The sequence below is a fragment of the Parasteatoda tepidariorum genome, chromosome 3 (genome assembly GCF_043381705.1).
Source record: "Parasteatoda tepidariorum isolate YZ-2023 chromosome 3, CAS_Ptep_4.0, whole genome shotgun sequence".
Classification (NCBI taxonomy): domain Eukaryota; kingdom Metazoa; phylum Arthropoda; class Arachnida; order Araneae; family Theridiidae; genus Parasteatoda; species Parasteatoda tepidariorum.
In genome coordinates this window covers 70,404,112-70,423,260 of record NC_092206.1, presented here as the reverse complement: position 1 = coordinate 70,423,260, position 19,149 = coordinate 70,404,112, and the positions used below count along the sequence as shown (strand labels likewise).

Genomic DNA, 19,149 nt, shown 5'->3' with positions numbered 1-19,149 from the left:
ATTTTGCATCACATAACACAGTTTCAAGTCTAATAAAAAGTTTTGAGTCCCAAAAGCAGCAGGTTTTAATTGTAAAAGGTTCTTAATCTCCACTAAATTAATATAAAATTTGTTGGGTAAGTCTATAGCCTCAAAGGTGAAGGCAACGCAATGAAAACTTTTTCGTTATTAGACCATAGTTCTTCAGCTATATTTACTGTCTGCTATAGGTCATATTGATCTACGATTTATACGATTCTATGATACTTTAAATGATATATCGATCACAAAGGTTATATTAGGTAAAATTTTAATTATTTTTAAAACATTTGTCTAAAACACAGTTTTATAAAATAGAGCATTCCGATTCTGAAAAAGCTTACTTCAAAGTTAATTTAAGAGTAAAAAAAATCTTCAAGGAAAGAAACCACATGCAACTACCATAATATCAGAAGTGAAAAAATAACTTTCCTAATGAATTTTCTCAGTGTCTTTGGAATTATTTAAATATTCAATACAATCAAAACAATTATTTTTTTATATTTTGGATTTTTCGGTAATTTCACCTCTTATAAAATATAACTGTAAACTTTTTTTTTGCCAAATTACGTAACCTGACCTTTTTAACTTTTCGGTGTCACGCATGGTTAAAAGACAACAAAACCTCATTCTCAGGAAATTTGAGCCTGACAGTTAACTATATCAGTTTGCAGTGCCCGGTTGCCAAGTAAAATAAAAATCAAATAAAAGGAAATACAAATAGACAGAACAGACGATATCTTCATGTAAGCTTTGTTGTGCTTCTTCCTGCGTGTTTAAAAGCGTTGACAAAAGTATAAAAGTCATATAGCATCTTTAAACCAAAAAGATAAAATAAAATTAATCATAATATTCTTTGGTTGTAATTTACAAAAAAAAAGAAGAAGAAATTATAATTAATGTTGTTTGATAAATCTTTTCATTCTGTTGTTTGATAAATCTTTTCAAATTATATTTTACTTTTTGTGCCACTGTGTTAATTCATAAATATACAAAAAATAGCTTAAATATTAGAAAAAAATTAATAATCCTATTTTTTTCATATGACTAAAACATATATAAGCATAGCAGTTTTCAAAGTAATCTGATAAAACAAAATATTCCTTCCTGTCAGCATTATTTGTCATACACTTTAAAAAATTTTAACATTTTAAAAGTAAAAATTATGTATTTTGACTTTAACTATTTTTTAGAAAAAAAAAATAGTGTATTAATGTATAATTATTAAGTGAGAGATAAAAGGATTCAAAGTTCCAGTATCACTTGAATTTTTTACCGGAGGACAGTTTTATCTTGTTTTCTGATTTAGGACAAAAGTATAATTTGTTAATCTTTTAAAACAGAAATAAAATCAATATTTTTTGACCATAATAAAGTTTTTTTTAAAAATTTTTATAAATTTTTACATTCTAAACTCTCATAATTTACCTATTCTGTGTTAGAAGAATGTCTTTTTATACTATCTAACATTTTATGTGTTATTTTAGGTTTTCTCTAAAGGCCTGGTTTCTTAGGACAGGACGCTGTCAGCTGGAAATCAGCGCTAACCGTCCATTTGTGAGTTTGATAGTATACGTCATCGAACGCTCATTTTGAACTACAATTACCGTCGAACTCAACTGCAGTTGGATTACAACGTGACGTTAACCACAGAAGCAATGGCGGACAACATTTAACAGCACATTGAAATCAGCCAAGATTTTGATTTTGACATTAAACATAGCTTCTTCATTAAACATAGCACTCTTCATTTAGCTCAGCTATAATGTGTTTTTTCTTGGACAAAGTCATTACTTGTTCTCAGAAACACTGGTTGACAATAACAAAATCAATACAAATTCAAAATAAATATTTGTTTACGTTATTAACGTATGCGCAATCAGAGATAATGTCTGCGTTGGACCGACTGCTCACGCTGAGCTAACAAAAAAGTATTTTTTTGGCGTCAGCTCTACGTCAACTTTCCGCTGACGCCCAGATAAGGCGCTTGTCCTAAGAAACCAGACCTTAATAGATAGTCCAGAAAAGAAGAATTTCCCAGGAATATTTTTTTTACTATTAAGTTACACGGAGTTAGAAATAATTCTAATGCAAAAAAAATGTTAAACAAAGCTCCAAAAACTTTTAATCTCCCTGGTCATATTTTTAATAATAAGTTTTATAGAATTATAATTTTTAGAAAATAAATGATAATCTGCTTTAAATGATTATTGAAAATGCTGATGAGTGATAAAAATTTAAAATTTCATAATTTCATTGAAAAGAAAAAAAAGTAATGATTTTGCCCTTTTAAAATTATTAAAGATTAGTGCAATGATAATAATGAAAGGAATCATTAAGTATAAGGCATAAGTTGGAATTCTGAATATAATAGTTTACAATGGCGACGATAATAATAATAGAATATAATGATAATAATGAAAGAATACAATGATAATAATGAAAGAATACAATGATAATAATGAAGGAAATCATTAAGTATAAGGCATAAGCTGGAATTCTGAATATAATAGTTTACAATGGCGACGATAATAATGATAGAATATAATGATAATAATGAAAGAAGTCATTAAGTATAAGGCATAAGTTGGAATTCTAAATATAATAGCTTAAATAGGTGGACGATAATAATGACAGAATATAATGATAATAATGAAAAAATACAATGATTATAATGAAAGAAATCATTAAGTATAAGGCATAAGTTGGAATTCTGAATGGAATCTAATAGTTTCTAATTTCGGGCGGCTAATGCTTAGTTTTAAAATTGCATCGAATTCTTACTCTTACTCATCGAAGTTTGCAACTTTTCTTAATTGACCTGCTATCAAGGAATTATTTGTCAAAGCAAGCTGACACTACAAATGAGGATACATTGGGAAGTTTGAAGAAGATTGAGTGCTAATGAAAATATATTGAGAAATTTTTTTTTATATCGATCTAAATTGTATAGCATAAGACGTTGAAACGAAAAGACTGGAATACAAAATAAAATAAAAAATAATGCATTCATTATTAATTTACGTCACTTTTCTAAAGCTTATCTCTTATAACTTTAAAGTTTTACCCTCCTAAAAAAACTTGACTTTAAAGAATATTATTCTTATGAATATCTTTATTAGCTTAAAAATTCACTGATTGATTTAGTTTTTTACCATCTTTTGTGTTTATGTCATTCACCAAAATATGAAGTCTAATTTAAGATTTTATTCAACACAAACTATTCTTATTCAACACACATACCAAAAAAAATATTGTAAAATTGTCACAGCAGTACTTATATTACGCTTCGAATTAAAATATTCAAAAATTCAAAATAAAATTACAAAAAATAAGATTAAAAAACATATAAACTTATTTTTGTTTAACACTTAATTCGTAGGAATATTCCTTTACTTTTTGTAAATGCTGATTATCATTATCAGCATTTTTAATAAACTTTTTTTGGAAAAATAAGTAAAAAATATTTTCAAAATCTCAAAAACATTTCCTTTACGTACCACCACCGAAATGATACTCTTCTTTGTTTATATTCCAAAAACATTCTTTAAAAAGTATTTCCGACACAAGAAGGGAACGTTTTGTTTTGTAGTATTAAAAGTGTCCATATTTTATAAAATATAAATTTTTTTACAAGCCTCGATTAATTTTTAAAAAATTAAAAACAAAGAAAGAAATGTCTTAAAAAAACCTTGCATAATAACATAAGGAAAGGTTAAAGAATACATTTCAATAAATACTTAATTTTCTATTTTTTTAATGGTGAAATAACACATTTTTCTTTTTCTAAATCTTTTCATTCTCAAATTTATAAAGAAAAATAAATACTATATATTAGAATAAAAGAGCGAAAGTTTAAACATTTGAAGAAGAAAAAAAAGAATTCACATTGCGCAATGTTTGTGGATCATTCACCCTTAATTTAGGATCAAAATAGTTTCCATATCAACTAAAAAAGAATCACAGCAATAAATCGAGCAAATAATGAAGCACCACCATGAAAAAATATAGATTACTTCCTACATTTTTATATACATTTTTTAAAATTTATGTACTAATGCAGAAGATTTCCTTAGGGAAATTCCTATGCTCACTCATTTCGAAAATTGGACACTTCCGCAGGAAAGAATATGAATTATTTCCACTTCGCATCTGAAATTTGCTTTAAAAAAGAATTCTGTCTGTGTCCATTTAAAATTTTGTAATCCAGTGTTGAACTGCGGAAACATCTAATTCCACATTTTTTCGGAATATTGCATTAAGCTACCTTTACGCATAACTCATTTGAACAAACCAATTTTGCCTTAGCAAGCATATTTATAAATTATCGTTACAAATTAAAAAAGCAAATTCTTTTGGCGAAAAGATTCTAAAAATATCGCTTCTTAGAATCGTTTTCAATTTTTAAATCAATTGTTGTTGAGGAATAGTTAGAAATTGTAACAAAATAGTTATTTGCAAAACGAATTTAGTTCCTAAGTGTGGCCTGCAGAGCCGGAAACGAAAGTGATGCTGCGCCAAGACGACTTGGGACAGTAATAATTTATAAATATTTTATTATAAATCAAATTTTCCAACATGTAAATATTTAGCTCAAGCAAAGTGTTTTATGAAGACTGAAATGTGGTTACAATAGTGAATGCAAAGAATTGGTTTCAAGTTGGTTCTAACCAGCACCTTTAATATTTATTGCGTGTTTCGTCATGTCCCTGAAAGTATTTAATTGAATTAAAATAATTTTGCAGATAAATATAAAACTCGTTTATTCGTAGATCATGTATAAAATATTATTTTTAATATATGTTTTAATAACTCGGGCGAAACAGTTTTGAGTGGTAAAATATGTTTTTTTTAATCACTTCAAACTATGAGATTTTAAATGAAAAATATAGAATTTGTGCAAAATTGGTTGAATTTTTCATGAGAAATAAAAATTTAAAATTAAGACTTCTTTGAAATTTTGGAACACAGAAACTGTCTGGCTAGTTCTACTTAAATTTTAGATTTTGCCACTTAAAAATAGTTCATGCAGAGTATGTTTTTCTAAGTTAGAATATCGTCTTCTCTAATTAAATTGCATTTTTAAGGCCCTTCTTTAAAATTATTAATGTAGCACATTAGTACGTAATAATCTGCTCAATAGTCATTAAGTTATTCTATTTTTCATTTTACGCACTGTACGGTTATTATCTATATATATTTCTCTTACACGGCACCAAAAAAAAACCTCATTACAACCTCATTACAACTCCCCGAATGGCAACGTTAGAAAATCGACCAATGATTGCTGCTAAAAATGTCACATGGCAAATGTCACATGAGGTGGCTCAACATATAGCGCTTTTAAAAACGGAAACAATAACCAGAGTGAGCATTATCAGGTTGTTCAATTCAGATTCATGCCCTAAAAACATGATAATATTTAATTTAAACTCAATTAGGAATTAATTAGGCTGGCCTTCTCCATGACTATAAATAAGTCACAAGGTCAGACTTTTGAGAAAATCAGTTTAGTATTGACTAAACAAGTTTTTAGTCATGGACAACTTTATGTTGGCCTGTCAAGAGTTAAGTCATTTGACAGCCTTTCAGTAATTGCTCCAAGATGCCAAATCTATAATTGTGTTTTCAAAGAAATTCTAAATGCTTAGTGTTAATTTCTTAGAGCTTTGCAGAAAAAAATGTTTTTTGGAAAAAATTTAATTGAAACTTCTATTGGCAGTAGGCAAGGGGAACTGCCAAAATCAAAACTCCCCGATTAGAAATGCAGCATGGCGACCTCCACGTGGTATTTCTCGGGTAATGCTAACAGCCATGCATTTTAATTTATTGTATGTAAAACATCCTTATTTTGTTCTAAAATGTTATGTACTTTATCACAAATGTTAATTAATATAGAAATTGATTTCAATAATGCTGATCACCAAAAAATATTTCATTTGGCGATAAAACAAATTTTTGTGTTCTTGAAAATGAAAGACTTTTTGAGGGTTATTATCTCACAAGGAAAAGTTAGGGTTTAAAGTTTATATTTTTAAATAATAAAATTTTTTTCTAAAACTTTCAGAATTTCTAGCATTAACTAATTTATTATACACATTTAGTTGAATTTAGGTGAGTAACTGCAATATTTGATAATTTATTTTGCTAATATGTTTCTCATTTAGCTAATGTTTTGATTTTTTCACCATGTACAATCTAAATAGCTAATATACTTTTTTAAAAGCCAATAAGAACATTGATAGAATTCTTCTACATAAGTACAATACTATGTCTTTGATGATAAAATACTATGTCTTTGATGATAATATACTATGTCTTTGTGCTAGAACATTGTGTTCATTGGCGAGCGAGCGCAGCGAGCCATGGTTCACGGCGTGAACCGCATAGGATTGCGTAGCAATTCTCGGGGGTTGGTGAGCAGGTGGCTGAGCCTCCTAGTATTAATTACTAGACAACTCAATAAATGTAAAAACTCGTTCATGCAATTAGTTATTATATTAACCAGCATTATAAGAACCTTGTTGTAATAATGATACAGAAGTTTATCATAATAACTTTTCAGGCTTTGGAGTTTTAAGAGGCACACACATAAATTTTTCCTTTAATTATTAAAGATCATGTAATTGATGTAATGAAATCTTTAAAAGTGCACTGCTGGAAATCTATAACATATATTTTTGCGAATTAATATATCATTTGTAGAATGTTAAATTAAAAAAAATATTTCAAAAGTTTCCCATAGTTTTAAGATTTAACATTTATTCTCTAACATTTATCCCCCCCCCCCAAAAAAAAGGTAATAAAAGAACATGGAAATATACGTTTTATGCTAATTAAATTCTCTTTTATGAAGAACATGATTTAATATTTATATTCAGGCTTTGCAAATTAGTTTCTATGACTAAAAAAATTATTAACTGCGTACTTTTATATTCAAGTATTTTCCTCTAATGAAAGCGATGCATGCGAATTTCCCAAACACCTGTAACTTTTTGGTGTTATTTTATTTCATTTTTCTTCAGTCAAACTGTCATTGCATTGTTTCTCTTTGTTAAAAAGAAATCACGTGACCGCAACGTCATTTAGTCTCTTAGCAACCCTAATTTTTTCAGGGCATTCTTCAATGCCTAGCAATATTTGCTTTTACAACACCAAATCTCATGGTCAATAACTGGATTACCCATACGTGGGAATTCAGGTAAAATTTTCTTATTTTCACTTTATTTTAACTTTATTTTTAATACTTTTATAATTATTTAAATACAATTATGTGCTGACTATCTCTATCTGAGAATGTTTTTTATTTGTATACTTTTATAACAATTTTGTACCTCGTTATGAAGCGTAAACAATTTCGTTATTATTAAAGATTACTTTATTGATGTGAACAACGGAAAATTTAAAATACGTGTGTGCTTTTAAAATCTTGTATTTTTCAAATAAACATTTTACAAATAATTGAACTTATCATTAAAATAATTTTTATTTAATTAAAATAAATTTATTTTTCTGTAAATGTAAGCAAGGAAAATATGTGTTTTATCGATTTTCATGCAAATAGCGTTTGTTGTGGAGGGAGTAGTAAAAAGATTGCATATAAAATGCTTACGTTCAAATTAGACTTTAAAAAAAACATATAGGATAGGTACAGATTGGTAATCAAAAAGAAACATTTAAAAAAATGACATTTAAAAAAATTCAGTAAGGTAGAGTTGAATATTAAAATATATTTAATAAAAATTCTTATTTTTATCTAATATTCGTAATTTTTAATATTTTTATTAGAAAATTTTAACTTCCACTTTTGTATTTTCATTTCTTGTGTATCATTGAAATTAAATTTTAATTTCATCTAAAACTATATTTTATGTAAAAAAACTAAACCCATATATGTAAACAAATATGTTTGCAATGAGTATATTGAAATTGAACAGCTCAGTGGAAAGTTATAATTCTCATTAAAATTAAACTAAATGTTTCAAAAGTTAAAGGCATAAGTTTAAACAAATACTTATGCATAGATTATTGAAATTCAAGGTCTTACATGGAAAATAATTATTATATTTAAAATTACTGTGCAAAAGTTGAAGACATTAATTTTAAGAAATATTTTTGCATAGATTATTGAAATTGAAGAGCTTACACAGAAAGTAATTATTTTTTTGAAAATTAAATTTCATGTTTCAAAAGTTGGAAACATCTATTCAAATAAATACTTTTTCATATATCATTGAAATTGCAGAGTTTACTGAAAATAATTATTTTATTTAAATTTAAACTAATCTGCAAAAGTTAAAGACATAAATTTAAACATATATTTTGCTCAGAGAATTGAAAGTGAAGAGCATGGTGGAAAAAAGGTACTATCAAATTTCAAATAAAGCGAAACTTTCGTTTTAAGGGTTTATATGTTTAGATATAAACCCTTAAAACGAAATTCTTTTTTCTATCAGTCATTAAACAAGATGATTTTTAATGAGAAAATATGCTAAACAGGTTTTGGTGAATTTTCTAGAAATGATGCCCCTAAAAATTTTATTGAATCTTATATCATTATAAGTTCTTTAACTGCGTTGAACAAATAATAGTTTAGTTTAAAAACCTGCTGTTTTTTGCATACAACCAAAAGCACTAAATGGAACCGTATCGAGTCAAATCAGCTTTGATTTACTTTCGAAAATTTGAACATGATGGAAATTTTTGATTTATTGAAGAAAAAAAATTAATGTTCATATCAAAATTGAGGGAATTTTTTATTTTATTTCACTCAGTTTTTCCAGAAGTGCATAATTAACATGTTCTGCATCAAGGATTCATTTCATTCTATTTCATTTAAATTTAGTTTAATTTAATTTTCTATTTATTTCAATTAATTTTAATTAATTCTATAAAGAGAACTAGATATTAACATTTCATATATATAATAAACACATAAAAAGTATTTTTTAGGGAGTTTAGTTAACATTATAATGATACTTCCGAAAAGATTATGTTGCGCCATTACGAATGATACATTAAGTAGATTTGAATTACGTTCTTATTAACTTTTTTAACAACAAGAAGATACTTATTAATAAATTTAATTTGGGAATTTATGAATCAAAAGGCTTACTTTTAATTAAAAAGTAGATCAGAAGTTTGTACTATTAAATAAAGATAATAGTAATTCTACAATAGTACTATGAAGCAAATAATAATAGGCAAGCAAAGCAATTGATAAAAATCTGAAATGGTTATAATTGTAAACACTTAATTGGTATATGTGTAATTGTATATAATCCGACTCCATAGCTTTGATAATGGAGAAAGAGTCTATATTTAATTTTGACCTTGCATCTTACTGGCATACATAAATGTCATTAAAATTAAAATGTTATTTTCATAGCATTAAATTTACAGTATGTTTTACTTTCCATAAAAGAGATTCATACATTTTATGATATAACGTCAATGGTCAAAACAAAATTATTTTTAAGTATGGAAAATTCAAAATGAAGAATAAAACAAAGAAAAATTAAAGACGTATGAAAAAGGGGGAAATAATAAGTAAAAAAATAACAAACAACAGTTAAAAAAAAAAGAAAAAAAAAGGTGAAATTTTATTTAGAAAACCGGAAAAAAAAGATATAATCTTTTCATCAGCCCACACGATTACTTTCTTCGTGCTTTCTTGTATATATATAACNGTATATATATATATATATATATACATACATATCTGATGTCCTTCCTTTTATTAAGTTTGATTTTGAGTAAACCCAGAGCGGATTTATGCCTGCTTTCCAATAAAACTTCGTTATTTATTCTTTTTTCCGGCCTTGAAATAGTTAAATTTATGTTATACAAGCTAATCACAATTTTTTCCTCTAAACGTTCAATGGGTTGTGTAATAATGAAATTACATAAATGTTTTTTTTTAATTTTCGTAAAATTTTGAAATTTTCTCATCTTTTAAAATTTTAAGCTAACAATTTTTAATTTAAAAACAAGTTTCCCATTTTTTTTCGACAAAGGAATTCAAAATCCTTCAGATTTTTTAGAGGAACTCTGAGATTGTAAATAAAACTTATTGTAACTTGTTAATATATTAATCGATGAAAGATTGGAAAATATTTAATGTAAAGAAAGAAGTTTGACCAATAAACTAGATTTTATGACAGACAGTTGAAATTGTTTCCAGTCAAGTTCTTAATTTATCTTTGAAGCTGAAAATGAATGAAATAAACTCAATTTTGGTTTTCGAAAGAAAAAAAATTCTGCTATGAACGTTGAGAATAGTTATAAAAGAAAATTTTCTGTTCGTAAATTTAGTAATTTTATTTTGAATTGAAAAATTAAATTAAAAATACTAATGTTATTTTTCATTAATGCTTATACTTTTAATAATTCCTTCAATGTATTGATGGATTATTTTTAATTTTTCTACTTTTATTAATAAGCATTTTTAATAAATAAATTTGAAAAATTTACCGAATTATAAAATTAATTATGGATAATTGGTTAGATAAAAATATAATTGCAGATTTAAAAATAATTACTGAATTATTGTTCCCAAAACCCCTGTGACCTTTCCATGGAACCCTAGGGTTCCTTGGAACACCTTTTAAGAACCGCTGATATAAAAGCTGGATGAAAATTTTTCTTCATTTATGTTTTCTTCATGTTCACACACATTATTTGCTTTACGGTAAGTAAAGGGAATTTCTGGAATTGTAGGAAATTATGTACTCACATGTGTTATTTCTACGTTCACGTATAATGGTATATTACTTCACGTATAATACTTAAGTATAATCACGTATAATAATTTAAAGTGAATGGAGATAACACAATGAATTTCTAATTTCATTGCGTTTCTAGAAATGATCTTCAGTTATTTTAAATCAAATTATGTGTATTTATGATTAAGAAATAACATCTTAAAATATCATATTTTTGATGTTATGAAGAATATTTATAATAATTTCATCACTATGCAGTTTATTAAACATTTTATCGAGAGTAAAAAAAATAATTAAATTTAAAATTTCAAAATCATGTGCTTCATTATTCCATCAGATAACAATCAAGCTATAATATTTTCAATTTATTAATTGCTTGTTTTTACATGCATTAGTAGATAAGTAGAATATTTCTGAATAAATTCATTTATTCCTGTCCAAATTTTTTTTTCCGTGAAAACATTCTACCAAACCAAATGTAGGTTGAAATTAGAAAAAAAATTAAATAAATTAAATTAAAAAAAAAAGTTTAGAGGAACTCTTTATTGCAGCGGTTGTCAGATAGTGTTCTGTGGAACCCTAAGGTTCCGAAGAAGGGTCACTGAGGATTCGAGAGTTTGGGACTTTTTTTACCAGTTATTATTTTCGAAACATGAAAGTAAATTTATATCCGACCCATTATTTATTGAATATTTTCGTTATTTTTATGAAATTATTTAATTAAAATTTTTGTGAAGAAAGAAATGCAAAATGAAAAAAATTGTGATAACAATATATTGAATGAATAATGAAAAGGACATATTTATGAAAAAAAGTGCATTAATGCTTTGTATGGAACAAAAATAACCAAATTCAGCAATGAAGAAATATGTCTGTCTAATAACCATTCTTAACGCTTATGTCAGTTTTTTCTTGGCTTTATTTAAATGAAAACCAAGTTTTAGCTCATGTCTATTCAGTTCATAAGCAAACTAAAATCAAATTAGATGACTATATGCCGCTCTAGACCTGTAAATTTAAAAGTCTGATATTACGTGAAGATGAAAAATTTCATTTTTTTATTCATTTATAAGGTATTTTCAAACTAATTAATGAAATTTCAATCATTAAATATTTTCATTTATTGAATAAGTCTCAAGGTTGCGTCAAAAGATTATCGATCACTTACATTTCCAAAGGCGAAAAAATTGGAAACCATTGCTTTATAGAGACGATACCAAATTTCCTCTGGTCTTTTTGGTACGAGTGGCTCCATGAATGTTTTGCTTCTTAGTTAAGCAACAAATAATTACTAATAATTAGTGAATGCAAAGACTAAACTCTTTAAAGATTCTTAGATTTTAAAATAACATCATAAAAAAGCTTAGAAAGTACCCTTCATATAAACCCTAGCAGCAAAATAACTTCGGAACTCATTGGGCCAATATTCACCAATCTTGGCTGAACAAGGTTTTAAAGGGCAATTATTTTGCCAATATTGGACCGATATAGAAATGTCCATTAATGGGAGAATTCCAGATATTGATTAAAAAATAATTTTGTTTTTCGCACATTCTCGCGTGTAGCGTCCAATCGTACATGAGATTTCCCTCATGTTTACAATCTGCGGAAAATTTTTTATATCAGACAAAATACGAGAGTGTGCCTAATAGTCCATCATGCTAATAGCCAAATATAAATATATTACATTTGCTTTTATGAGCACATGAGTTTTTTTCTTTGTCTATGGTATCGTTCCTACGAAGAAAAGCAGAATATCTTACTATTTAGGATATCCGAAAACCAAATCCTTTTTCATTATACAGTTTCTAAATGAGAAAAAAAAACACAGTACAAATGATAGTTTTAATTTTATTGATAAGCGTGTTTTTTTTTAAAAAATATTTTCGCCAAAACTACAATCGTATTGTTTATTTTTGTGTGCTACTGTCAAGAATGATATTTTTTGTTCTGCTTTAACCTAAGTAAAATCATATAGGACGAAATACATCTACAGTAGTTTACATGTATCCAGTTTAAGAGTTCACATTTTTCAGAGTTTCTGTCTGGAATTGAGTCAGAACAAAACAAGCAATTGTTTGTTAATAATCTAACATAAAAACATATTACAACGACATAACAGCTCCCTATATTTGCAACAATTGAAATAAGTGCTAAAAACTGGCAAACAAAATTTTTTGAAAAAGTCTGGTAAGTATCAAATTAAAGATCAAGATTGAAAATTGTGAATGTACAGACGATTTTATTTTATTCTAGCTGAATACCTGTTCAATAAAAAAATCTTTAAATCTAGCACTACTGTAGCATTCACTAAACTGAAAACAAATATACAAACGCAACCAATAAAACTAAAATACATGATTCTAATATTTATTTATTTATATTTGTTTTTTGTCCTTGCCGGTAGCTTTACCTTATTAGATTAAGCCAAAAATGTTTTTAGAAGTGGATCCCATCAAAATAAAGATAAACTGTATTCAGCATCTTTTGGAATGGTGTTATTGTTCGGGGTCAACTCAGGATAGTAAATATTTAACGGAATCAGGCAAATTTACCCCTTTTGAAGGGCCGTAGAAGCCTATTTCAATTGTATTGATATTAGAACTGCAAAGTAATGATGCAGTTTTAACAGGTCTCAAATCTGTCAGTGTTATACATTTTACCTATATAAATATATTTGGTACCTATTAAACTGTCCTAATTACCATTATACCAGTAGTGCATATTACCAAAATTTTTGAAGCATATATCATTGGCGTCAGTAATAGTATGTATGGAGAATTTTTATGTTGCAACAAGACAAATTAGTAGTATATCTCCGTTAATTTTACTTTATAGTACATAGTTTTTCTTTTATTTAATTTAATTAGTAGCTATTACAAAAATAAAGTTAGCATTGGTGTCAAATTAGTATAGCCATTTTTTTTTCTTAAGATTTTCTGGGTTCGAATCCAGAACAAGGCATTCATGTTCTTTCATTCTCTGTACTATATGTCCTTACTGTGGCAGCAACGTTGGCCCGCATTATGCTGCCCCTGAGTGGCCAACAAATCTGCCCTACTGATATCTGCATGACGAGTGTCATGGGCATTCTAAAATAAACTTTTCTCTAGAACGAATTATAATATTTTCCCGTTAATTTTGCTTTTAAGAATACAGTTTTTTTTTTGGTTCATTCAGAACCTATTATCAAAACTAATTCAGATCAAAGGCGTCATAAACAGCTTAGCGAATTTTTACACTTCTCTTAAAAGAATTAAAACCATTTCTTTATTGATTTTGCTTTTTAGTACATAGCTAATTTTTTTACTTCGAATAGGGCCTATTACGAAAACTAATTAAGATTCATTGGTCAATATATGTTATGTGATTTTTTAAGCTTCTTCTAAATTACTTAGCAACAATTCGTCCTTTATTTTGTTTTATATTAGATAGCTTATTTGCTTATTTCAAATAGAACATATAGCTGTCGGACTAACCATGGGAGGTTTTCCTTGTCTTCTTAACCATGTAATGCAAATGTGGATTAGTTCCACCGAAAAGTCCCCCACGAAGGCTAGTTTGTCCCGATGCTTGATTCAGAAGTTTCCTTGCCTTCTGGGTTGGATTCAAAATTACTAGGCTGTGGAGATGAAAAGTGATAGTCGTAAACCCGGAATTCGGCTATTCAATACCGACTATAAAATAAAAAAAATTACCACATGCTATCGAAATTAATCATGCATTATTAGTGACAATAATAGTATGGTGATATTTTATGACTCTCCTGAACGAGTTAGTATTTTCAATTTAATTAAATTATTTTGACTTTAAATTATTTAGTTTTAAGAAACATCTTTTTAAAGCATATCTATAAACAAAATAAACACGTGCCTTCTAAAAGCTTCAGAAATACTAATTTGCTGATGTAATCCGCCTATGCCATCACGTTCAGGTTGATCTGGGAATTTATCTGACATAGCAAATAAAAACAATTAGGTATTAAGGAACGAGCAATAAACTCCTTTTTTTAATGATAACTATAAGTTAGAAAACCACACTGATGTTATTTTTACTATGTAAGAAAAAAAAAGCGATAAAAAAACAGATTTTTTTTCATTAATAACTGATTTTAAACCAATTAGAGAATTCAATTTTTTCAAATTTCTCACCCGAATGATCTGTTTGAAATTTTCAAAGAATTTTTTGAATTGGGAGCTAGAATTACTACTTCCACCCACTGTCCATGTTTAATAAGCGGTCCTGGAGTAAAAGTTCAGTAAATTGCATTATTATTCCCGATTGAACTGCCATTTCTTTTATTTAAACAATAAATTTATTAAATTAAAATAAAGAAAATCAAAAAACATACTTAAAGGCAAAAAAAACGTTTGGCAATTTTCCAAAATCGCGTCAACGCCAGCCAATACATATCATCCCGTTTCTCACAAGCAGTGATGTCATTTTTGACCAATAGCTGATCTTTGAAATTTAATCGATCGAAAAAATTTCGGCAACATTCGGAGCAGTTTGTTTTTCACAAAACATATATGGAGTGAAAAAAACATGTTATTCAACAAGTTTTTTGCCTTACTAGAATGCAACTTAGCTATTTTATTTGTGATAAGTACCAATAGTTTCTTTGCCTTTTTAGAATATTTTTTGAAATCGCACAATCTAACATCTAAGAACATTACCAATTCATTCATTATTTAGAGAAGGATGAAATATTTTCTCTTGCTATTTTAATTTATTTCTAAAATAAATATTTCAATAGCTGCCATCACATTTCAGTTTTAAGGTCCACCGAATTGGTTCAAGGTATTATTTTGAGTCATGACATTTTATTTCTACTGAATAAGGCTGCGATGACCTGGCTGGTAGGACGTTGGGCCCATGTCCAAGAGATCGTGAGTTCAATCTCCGCCAACCGAAAACTCCCCGTATTATAAAAGGTGACTGGTGCATGTTAAATCTGTCGGGTCAAAAAGTCATCCGTGTTCCCATAACAGCTCTGGGGTACCGTTCTCTGGTTCAGGACAAAATTACAATCTGTGGATGAAGAACTGAATGTAAGAATGGGTTCACCCTATAAACGGGCAGTGACGTGTGTCTGGCTGAAATCGTATTCTTTTCTGTAGACGTCGTCACAGTAAAACAAGAGACACGCCCTCTGCTTTAAACTCGCTTGGTTTCACCAAGCAGGCTTGCTGGTCATGAGTTTGGCATTAGAAACATCAACATATTTCTACTAAATACCAATGCTAATAAATCTGGAGGAAATATCCTTGTAAAATGGATCTTTATTCTATATCCTTTATACACAGGAAGTTTATTTAAAACTAAAAAATAAAAATATATTTCTCTATTATTTGCAGTGAAGGAAAAATCTTCAACTAATATGGAATTTTCTCCTTCTTTATCAAGAGCTTCAGTCAAATCAGTGTCTTCCAATTATTCTGTAGAGGAGTTGCAAGGTGAGTGAATTAGAACGAAATTTAATATACAAGAAATATTAAAATACAAGGTATATAAGAAATATAAAAATTCTAATGGAAATACGGTAAGGAATGAACAATTTTTATAATTTGCCGTATATCTTATTGGTGTTAAAAATTTTAAGTCGAACTAAGCCGAATTCTGTTTAAAATTTGGTGAGAATGTAGTGCATTATTTTTAAAATATAACCTAACAAAATTTATCAATCGTTTTTAGATATAAAATCTACTTTCATAATCTTCTACATAGCTATAAGTATTATGAAATTCTGATTTTAGATACAGAAATTTGATCTTGCATCAAAATTTAAAAGGAATTAACTATTACTCATTTCAAATTCGCTACAACCTTTATTAAGTGTTAAGTTGAACGTTATATGTAATTGTACAATTGCAAGCGATGGATCAGACAATCAGTTTAGATACACACGCGTGACACCGCTTGAAGGTATCCAACTAAGACTGATCCATAAATTGATTCAGCGTAATTATAAACGCAAGGTTTAAAGCTGTAATGTTAATATGCCATGAACAACTATGTGATTGGACTCAATCATTTGATAAGTTGCAAGTACCCAATTGTGTAAATACTTTTTGAACTTGCCTGCACGATGCCATGATTAAACTTGAACAAAAATGTGACTCTATGTAATGTTTTACTATTAGATTGCAGAATTTTTTTTTACAATATTTATGGTTCAAGTTACCGATATTATTTGATCAATATTGAACAGTTTTTACTGTTTTGAGGCAGGTTGACTATTTAATCATACAATTGATGTCGAGCAAAAATTTAGTTTCGCAATAATGCAAGAAAGGGATATTTTAGTGAAATATATTGTAAATATTTATCTTTGACTGAAATAGCTTTGTACCGCTGTATTACTCGTATGTATTAAAAAACCAGAAAAAAAATATAATTTAATGTTCTTCCTAAAGTGAAGTTGCCCTATATATTATGATACTTACTTACTTACTTCTCGGCTCTACAGTCTATGAAGGACCTTGGCCTCCTTTTCCACACAGCTCCACTTTTTCCGGTCCTTGGTCTTTTCCTCCAATTTTTGATTTTTTTTTCCAGATCTCTTTCTACCTTATCAAGCCATCTTTTCCTAAGCTGTCCGATCGTTTTCCTTCCCACTAGTTTTCCTTTATAGATTTTCTTTATATAGTTTACTCTAAATTACTACTAATTCTCCGAAAATCCCTACCTTTTATTGGTCCATATATTTTCCTGATAACCTTTCTTTCAACAGTAATAAAGATTTTTTCTTCATTCTGAATGGTTGTCCAAGTTTCTGCTGCATATATGTCAATGGGTCTAATTATTGTTTTATATAATTGTAGTTTAAATTTTCGTGAGAGCAGAGAAGATTTCAACAACTTAAGCATTGAAAAGTAATATCTGTTTCCAGCAGCCAGTCTAGCTTTTATCTCTGGATTTAATTCTTCCTTTTTTTTCCAGTGATAATTGAGCCAAGATATTTGAATTCTGTCCTCCTTTCAAAACCAAGTTCAGTATTTACGGCACTCACGATTGTTTCGTTTTCTCTGTCCACAACAACGCATTTAGTTTTTTCCCTGTAAACCAAAAGTCAGACTGTTTTTGCTCACTTTTTTAAATCTATATACGTTTTTATTAGACATTTTTCTGTTCTAGAGATTAAGTCCAGTTCATCTGCAAATGCAAAAATTTGTAATGATCGGTTTATAATTGTTTTCCCTCGACTAGAATAAATCTTTCTAATAATGTGTCCTAAACAAAAATTAAAGAGTGTTATCGATAGACTCCTTGTCTTAATCCTGTTTTAATTCCAAAATTTGATATTTTTCGTCACGCTTTCCTTACCAATGATTAAACTTTCTCAATATTAATAGAATTTTTTTTCATTCCTTCTTCACAAAATAAAAATTTGTGACCTCTGATTTTATTTATTTTTACTTTTATTTTGAAAAGGAATCTAATAATGTATGTTAAAATGGATCAATACTGTAAAAATTATATATAAATGTCAAGAAATTCAATAATTTTTTTGAAAAAAAGATAAAGGGTCACCCTTGATTTTTAATTAGTTAGTGTAATGATAGAAAAGATAAGCGGAGTTTTGATAAATGTCCATTGGTAATGGAGCTTTTATAAATATCCATTCATTTCAAGGTAATGTTCCAGCTTTAATGTCTTACTCTATCATTGCGTTGTGTATTTATAATAAAGTAAACTGTGAGTAGAGGTTAAGGTTCCAAAATTTCGTAATTCCTTAAGTCCCAGACAAACTGGTATTCCTCGTTCCGTAGTTTGGTTGTCTTCAAACGGTCATCGGGTATAAAGCCCCGGTCTTAAGCATTTTGTATCTTGTTTGTCAAAACTTTGCGTCTAAACTTGTTTTGTCTGAAATTTGTCTGTTTAAGCAAATGCGCAAATTTGTCTGAACTTATATAGTTTTAAATTCATTCATTGCAGAAAAAATAGGTGAGCTGAGAAAACAGCACAGCCAAAATGTGGGTGAATTTCTCAAAGTTCAAACTATACAAAGAGAACGGATGATACAGTGTTTGGAAGAAAAACTAGCCGCTCGACGAGATAAAAGAGAAAGAAAAGTAGAACAGATACCACCTGTTTCGATTTAGTACTGACTGATTGTTCAGATTTTGTATTATATTTCACCAATGATTAGACATGAATTGTGATACATGCTTTAAGGTTGTTATACGTAGTGTTTGGTTACTTTTTTTAAGTAAGCTCACGAGACTGAAACTTGGTGTGTTCATCAAAGTAACTATCATACTAACAGTCTGCTTATTATACCTTTTAGAACAGATGATTTCTGGATGCAAAGTATATTCAGTTAATCAAAGTTTCATATATGTAACAAGTGCCGTGTGTAAAATCAGCATAAAAATGTTTCGCCAAATAAAGTCATGCATGAAGA

The 19,149-nt window shown here is 28.1% G+C and overlaps 1 long non-coding RNA gene across 1 annotated transcript; it reads left to right on the top strand.

Annotated features, from left to right (window-relative positions):
• Positions 1-7,086: 7,086 nt before the first annotated feature.
• Positions 7,087-19,149, top strand: LOC107444073 (uncharacterized). The gene is made up of 3 exons (XR_001584074.3): positions 7,087-7,219; positions 16,100-16,198; positions 18,681-19,149. It is a non-coding gene; the product is annotated as an uncharacterized lncRNA (long non-coding RNA).